Source organism: Pezoporus flaviventris, unplaced genomic scaffold (assembly GCF_033815535.1).
Source record: "Pezoporus flaviventris isolate CSIRO_AGI_PZ_B2104156 unplaced genomic scaffold, CSIRO_AGI_Pfla_v1 ptg000002l, whole genome shotgun sequence".
NCBI classification, from domain to species: Eukaryota; Metazoa; Chordata; class Aves; order Psittaciformes; family Psittacidae; genus Pezoporus; species Pezoporus flaviventris.
The window spans coordinates 20,827,246-20,834,047 of record NW_026892550.1 but is presented as its reverse complement, the minus strand read 5'-3'; the positions used below and the strand labels follow the sequence as shown (position 1 = coordinate 20,834,047).

Genomic DNA, 6,802 nt, shown 5'->3' with positions numbered 1-6,802 from the left:
CTTCATAGAATCATAGAATGATTTGGGTTGGAAGAGACCCTAAAGATCATCTAGTTCCAAATTCCCTGCAATGAGCAGGGACATCCTTTACCAGACCAGGTTGCTCAAAGGCCTGTCCAACATGGCCTGGAACACTTCCAGTGATGGGCAACCTGTTTCAATGCCTCAGCACCCTCACGGTAAAGAATTTCTTCCCAATATCTAATCTAAACTTCCTCTGTCAGCTTAAAACCATTCTCCTTTGTTCAGATACTACATGCCCTTGTAAAAAGTCCCTCTCCAGCTTTTTACAGGCCCCTTTAGGTACTAAAAGTTTGCAATAAGGTCTCTCTGAAGTCTTCTCTCCTCCAGTCTGGGCAAGACCAACTCTCTCAGCCTGTCTTCATAGCAGAGGTGCTTCAGCCCCCTGATCATCTTCATGGCCTCCTCTGGACTCACTCCAACAGGTCCATATCCCTCTTGTGCTGGGGGCCCCAGAACTGAACATAGTACTCATGAGACCTGAGTAGAGGGGGAGACCTCTTGACCTGCTGGCCACACTTATCAATATATACACTTAACAATATATACGTTTCACCAGTGCTGTATTTTGGGGAAAACAACAAGCAAACCCCAAAGCAACCCATAATCAAGCAAAGTTCTGAAAAGATGAAATGGTTTATTTTTCCTTTTAAAATTTGTATTTTTTAGAGATACTGTTCGTCCTTGAGAACCCAAAATAACTGTTCAGCCAGGACTGGAACTTGAGTATTTTAGTAACCCTGCTCCCATTAATTTAAATCTTACTTAGGAAATCTCTTTCAGGTAAACACCAAGCTCGCCTTAAAGGAATACATTTAATATTGTTGATTTTTTTTTTTTTTTTTTTTTTTTTTCCTCCAAGCTTCACTTAATTATTTATATGAAGAGCTAATATTTCTAGAAGAACTTAATTAGTATTGGTTATATTAATTAGCTTCAGTTTCCAAAAGACTGAGAGCTATGAGTATAAAATGTTACTGGAAAAAGAGAATACTGGCAAAACCAAGCTATTTGAGTAACTCTCACAAAGGAAATACACAGTTATAGACTGTTCCAAAAGCTTTAAATACAAAAACGGGGGTTATTTTGATAACATTGTTTGTCATGCTTTGATACATGATGGGTTAGTACTGCAAGTAAATTTGCCAAAAAGATGGAAGAAAGCTGAAACAGAAATATGTATTTTTTTACTTAATTTAAAAGTAGTTTCTATTTCGATTCCATTGGAGATATGTAGAATAAAGGAAATGAAAATGGGTTGGATATGTAACGCATTATTTACCTTTATAAAATACATAAGGTATTACATGACCTGATATGTGCAAGAATTGAATTTGTGCATTGTTACTTCAATAAGAGGATTTAGAAACTGTGCCTGTTGAAGTGCATTTAACACTACACTCTGCTATTTTGTAGGGGTATGGATATTGCCATATTAGTCTGCCTTTGTTAAATTTGCATATCAGATGTATTTTTAACAAAATAGTTTATATACAACTTTTGTACTACCAAGCAGTAAATAAAAAGTATTGATTCTTAAGTTGGCTTGTGACTTCTTTAAGCCTGCATCCATTCTGTGGAACTTCGCCTTTGCACAGTCTTAATGTATAATGCAGTTTGTATAATTTGCATCTTAAGTTTTTGTTTATGGAGGTAGTGAGAATATTAGGTTGTGGCGTGATGATATACTTCAGAGCAGTTCTATATTCTTGAGAAAAGACAAATGCAAATATTACTTTATTTCCATATTTTATATGGGAAAGAAGAAAATTTGTGCTTTAATCCATGCTGGTATCTGATTATCTTAAAGGCCTTTTACCTTTAAAGGATCAAGACTTTAATAACTTTAAATTACAATCTTTCTAAAAAACTTTAATTAAAAAATAACTTGCTATATTTGACATTGAGCTTTTAAAAAGTACACAATACTATCTTTATTCTTAATTGTTTTCATAAGGTATGGAACAAAAAATTACAAATGACAAGAAGCTCTTGGCAGTTGCTTCCTCTTGGCCTGTGTCCCTCTGTGATACTACAATGCTTAATTTGTTGCATTACGTTCTTACAGATAACTAAGATCTGTAAATTGCATTAAAATTGAGGTTTTGTATATCAGTGATGTCAAGGAGTCTCAAAGCAAGTTGTGGCTAGTTGAAACGTGATTATCAGTGTACCATCCTGTTTGCAGGGGTGGTTTTTTTGTTTATTTCAGTGTTCCTAGCTGCATCACAAAAGGTCTATTTTGAGATCTGTATTTGAATTTTAGAGGTTTATACACAGCTGTGGTTTATATTCAGAATTAAACAAACAAACGAAAATTCCTCCAGGCCTTAATTTTCAAAGAGAATTAAGATACTGATTGTGAAGCTTCTAGAAATTGAACACTTTTTGATCCCCTTTTGGGGGGATTTTTTGTTTTTTGTTTTTTTCCTTTTCTGCATAAAACAATAACCTGAGAGTAATACGCTATCTTCTTTTTCCCTTAGCCTGTGTTCCCCTTGCCCCCTTTTCCTTCACTTTCTAATGCTTTCAGTGACAATTTCAGTTCATGTTGAAGTTTAAAACTAAATGCAGTATAACCGTATCAACAAGCTTTGACAGAAGATACATATAGAAGATTATAATTTCATGTAATACACAATTTTTATTAGATAATGTGTATGTATTGAAATACAAGAGGCTTGCTGTATTAAAGTTCGAAAAATTCTATTATAAATGGACTGACATAGTTGTCAAAAGAAACGTGAAGAATTTCTTCCAGATGGATTTTATTTTTACCTGGATAATACTTCTGTTATTTTTTCACCACCACAGGCACTTTGTTTTTTTTTTTTTTAGTACAGTATTATGCCAAAATTCAGGATCCTAACTCGTGCTGTTGGAGTAAAACAGATGAGGGAGCTACTAGTAAAATCTGATTTTACTTGTAAAGTACACAAAGCACATGTGCTCTGTATTTTTGAAACATGGTAAGCATTAAAGCATTTCTTTTCTATTATTACTAAATCTCTTTATAAACAACCTCAGCTGGAAAACTTGCTCTAATGTACTTCATAGCTCATTGTTATTTTCTTTCTGAACAGTCCTCTGTTTTTCACAGTCACAGAGACCTTGACAAAATTGGTATCTTCAATGATCCCTGTACTTGCAAGTGTTTTGTGTGTCAGTTGTAGAAAGACACTGTTATTTTAGCCAGATGGTCTAATTTAAAAAAAAAAACCCAAACCTAAAGCACAAGTGTTTTTCACTTTGTGTACTTCGGGTATGTGGATAGATGTTGCATCAATGCACTTTCTGTAGAAGTGAAGCCAAGTTCCAGGATTCCTGAAGTGTGTCTATATACAGCATGGAACAGGGGGCACCTGAGCCTTCTGGGAGATGTGACTGCTTGTGGTGCCACATACCAGAGCCAAACTGAAAGACATAGAAGGGGGAAGATAGGCACTAAAAACACAGTAGGGAAAGACATGAGAAAAGGGTGTCACATAAATTTGGTTTTTGGTTGTATGGTTTTTGGTTTTGTGTTTCTGGTATTTTTGTTTGTTTTTTTTTTTTTTCTTTCCCTAAAAGTGAATTGAGTTTGTACTTACTCCATACTAATACAAAATGATGTGGGTTAAAACATACCTGTTTATGAGATTGTTCATCTCTTGATGAGAGGAGAGCTTACAGCCTGTTCTGGTAATACTGAAAGTGCCTACTGCGTTGGAACATGAGGCTGTATCTCCTAAGGAATTCAGTTTCCTGAATATTTAATGGATTTTGAGTACTCACTCACACCTGTGTCCCAGATGTAGTTTGAAGTGTGAATCAATTTGTATCTATTAAACTAGGGTTTCTGTGCACTTTCAGAAGTTGGGTTGAAAGGATCTAGTTCCAGCCCCCTGCTGCTTCAGGCCTGTTCTTTCGTTTTTGCTGCTAGGTGTGTAATACTGCTGCTAATGAATAAATAAGAAAACAGAGTGGTTAAGCCTTGGCTGTCTATATATGATATCCATAAAGATGGATTTGGATTTTTTTTTTCTCAGTGTTTTGTGAAGTTGTGTATTCCATAACTTTGTTGAGGGAGTTCTGCAAAGTGCTGGCAGATGCAATTTCCATTTCTCTTGTTTTCTGTATCCTTGCTTTTTCTTAATTTTTTTTTCCCCCTTCAGTTGTAGGGGGTGTGCAGTAAGGTGCTGCTGGTCTATTCACCTTGCCATACTTTGTGTCTCTTGTTCTGGATGCAGCATTTCGCCTCCTCTGTGCACCACCCATAGCAGGGCTGGCTGGTCGAACTGCCACAGCACAGAGCTGCAAGGCTCCCAGTCAGCCTTGGAGGTCTCTTCCTAGCAGGTTAAGATCAGTTTGTGAGCCAAAACCAATAAAGGAGTATGTAGAGTTGGCACAAGAAGAGGAAAAAGCTGAGCAGTTTGGGAAAGTGGAGTCTGTTCCTTTAAGCAATCAGAAAAGAAAGTAGATGCTAGGCCTATAGGGCCGGAACCATGCAGATGGTGGAATCCTGTGAGGAGACTTCCCTCGCAGCAAGGTCTGAAACAGCTATCTGTACTGTTAAAGTAAGAAACCTCTGAGTTTTTTTGTGACTGAGGGGGTGGTGAGTGGATTGGTGGTGTGATTTGCTAGTAAGCTTAGGTAAGAAGAGATGCTAAGTCACCTGTGGCACAGGTGCGCCTTAGTGCAGAGCCATGGTGGGTACCAGGCCATCTGCCTGGACATGCAGTTAGGCTTGCTCTGCCTTGGGTTTGTCTAAGGTCTTTGTAGAGCAGGCCTCTTGTATCGTAATTGAAACATCTCTTAAATTATATGTGTGCAGTCCCTAGTGCTGTAGAGGTGCAATGGTATAGCTGCAGTGTGTGTGTCTTGTGCAAAGGAGAATATATTGATGAATCTATTTTCCTATCAAAGTAACCCCTCATTTTTATAGGTGTAAAACCTCTGGTCCCCTTATCCCCCATCCCTCCTCCTCTGTCCCCCATTAACGGTCCTTTCCTTGCCTATTTTCAGTTAGTCAGCCTGGTCTTGTTTCTTCTGGGCTGTGGTTTATATTTTACAGTCAAAATAATTATCCTTTAAAAGCAGCAGTCTTAGCGTGTTAAATTAAAATATTCGTAGCATTTCCCAAATCTTATTTTTGAAGGTTTCCACATACCGATGTGTTTACACACACACACACACACACACAGATACATATACTTAGAGGGAGAGACAGGAAGGTGATGTTTTCTGTCAGCTACTAGCAGGTTTTGCACAGAGCAGCTGAAATATGTATTTGCTGGCAGCAGAGGGAGCTCTGGAAGCTTTTATCTCTCATTCGCATTTGGCGTGTGCCGGCGTAAAAATACAATATAGATAAATTTAAAAGCCCTAATTTAATCGATCAAGGGTGTCTCAATGTCTCTCTGCATTAGCACTTTGAGTGGCCAGGGCTCCTGTGCCTCGGGAAGGGAAGGGGGTGGCTGCCTCACCTCTGCCACTATCCCGCCCCGTGGCTGGCCGGCGGCCTGGAAGTAACCGTTGCAGTTGTTAAAAGGAACGACGTAAACTTCTCCGTAAGCCAAATTTTTAATCAAAGCAGTGCGGAAGAACGGGATCTGTTTGGCATATGTCGAAACAATAGCGGTGTGTGTCAGCTGGTGATCAACACTCATGCGTGGCTCTGGAAAAGTAATTCCCAGTCAGGGTGGAGTATGGGTATTATTTTGTAAGGCTTTCGATAATTTGTCGATTTTGATTGGTGTTGGGTCTTTTAGTACAGTTCTTTTTTTGCAGATGCTTACTGTGGGTGTGTTTTGTATGCAAGTCTGCATAAACAGGGGATTAATGATGACAAATTAACAATAATCAAAATCAGACATTATTCTTGCAAAGTAAGCTGTATACTTGTTAGATTTGCTCCTGTGTTGCTCCTATATATCAAACTGAAATTCATGGGGTTAAAAGTCTTTAATACCATGGAGTTAAAAATGTTTCCTCAGTTCTGGAAATAGATGCTGGAGAAACTCATACCACTTTTAGCCATGGCCAAAGTCTCTTCATATAACACACCTTACTGGAAATGTGGAAATTTTTGCATGGATCTTATTATTTCTTTTTTTTCTCTGAAGATTGTATGGAAAAACTAATCTGAAGAATGTCCCTGAATTTATTTGCTATTGTCTTTTTTTTCTGGAAGAGGTTCTCAAATGCAAAGGAAAGTTTTATTTAGATAACAACCTTTAGACACGAAATGGAAACAACCTAGTTATTCATTCTTGTCCAGATCCCTACAGTTTGTCCTTGAATACTTAAACAGTATTTTAATCTCATTTATACAAGTCATCTTGCCTTTGTTGCTTACCTTCCTTTCCTTTTGCATAAGTTACTTGCTATCATTTGGTGCAATTCCAAGCATTAAAAGCAGGGGATAGCATATGTGATCACAGATTATTGAAAATCTGGCCATGCTTGGGGTTAAGGTGAATAGTCGAGGGTGTTGCCTTGCTCCTTTCTGCTTCTGCACCCTCATAAAAATCAAGCTAATCTGTAGCTCAGTGTAAATAAAAGGAAGCTCAGTGAGCAAACAAATGAAACTGCAGTTTTCATGTGACATGGTTTTATTGTGGGATTGGTTCAGTACTTAAGTCATCTGCCACCTGCTGGAATATTGTGATGCTGTATTTCCTGAAAAACTTGGAGGGTTTTTTTTCTGTTTCGCTACAGAATGTAATTTTTTTTTTTTTTGGTTGGTTATGTACAGTCGCTGAATTACGAAGTACAGCAAAAACGTGATAAATGCTGTTTA

The 6,802-nt window shown here is 37.8% G+C and overlaps 1 protein-coding gene across 1 annotated transcript in view; it reads right to left on the bottom strand.

The window, feature by feature from the left end:
* The window catches only part of CUNH4orf19 (chromosome unknown C4orf19 homolog), a 266,923-nt gene that overhangs the window by 213,231 nt on the left and 46,890 nt on the right, over window positions 1-6,802 (bottom strand). The window lies entirely within an intron of this gene.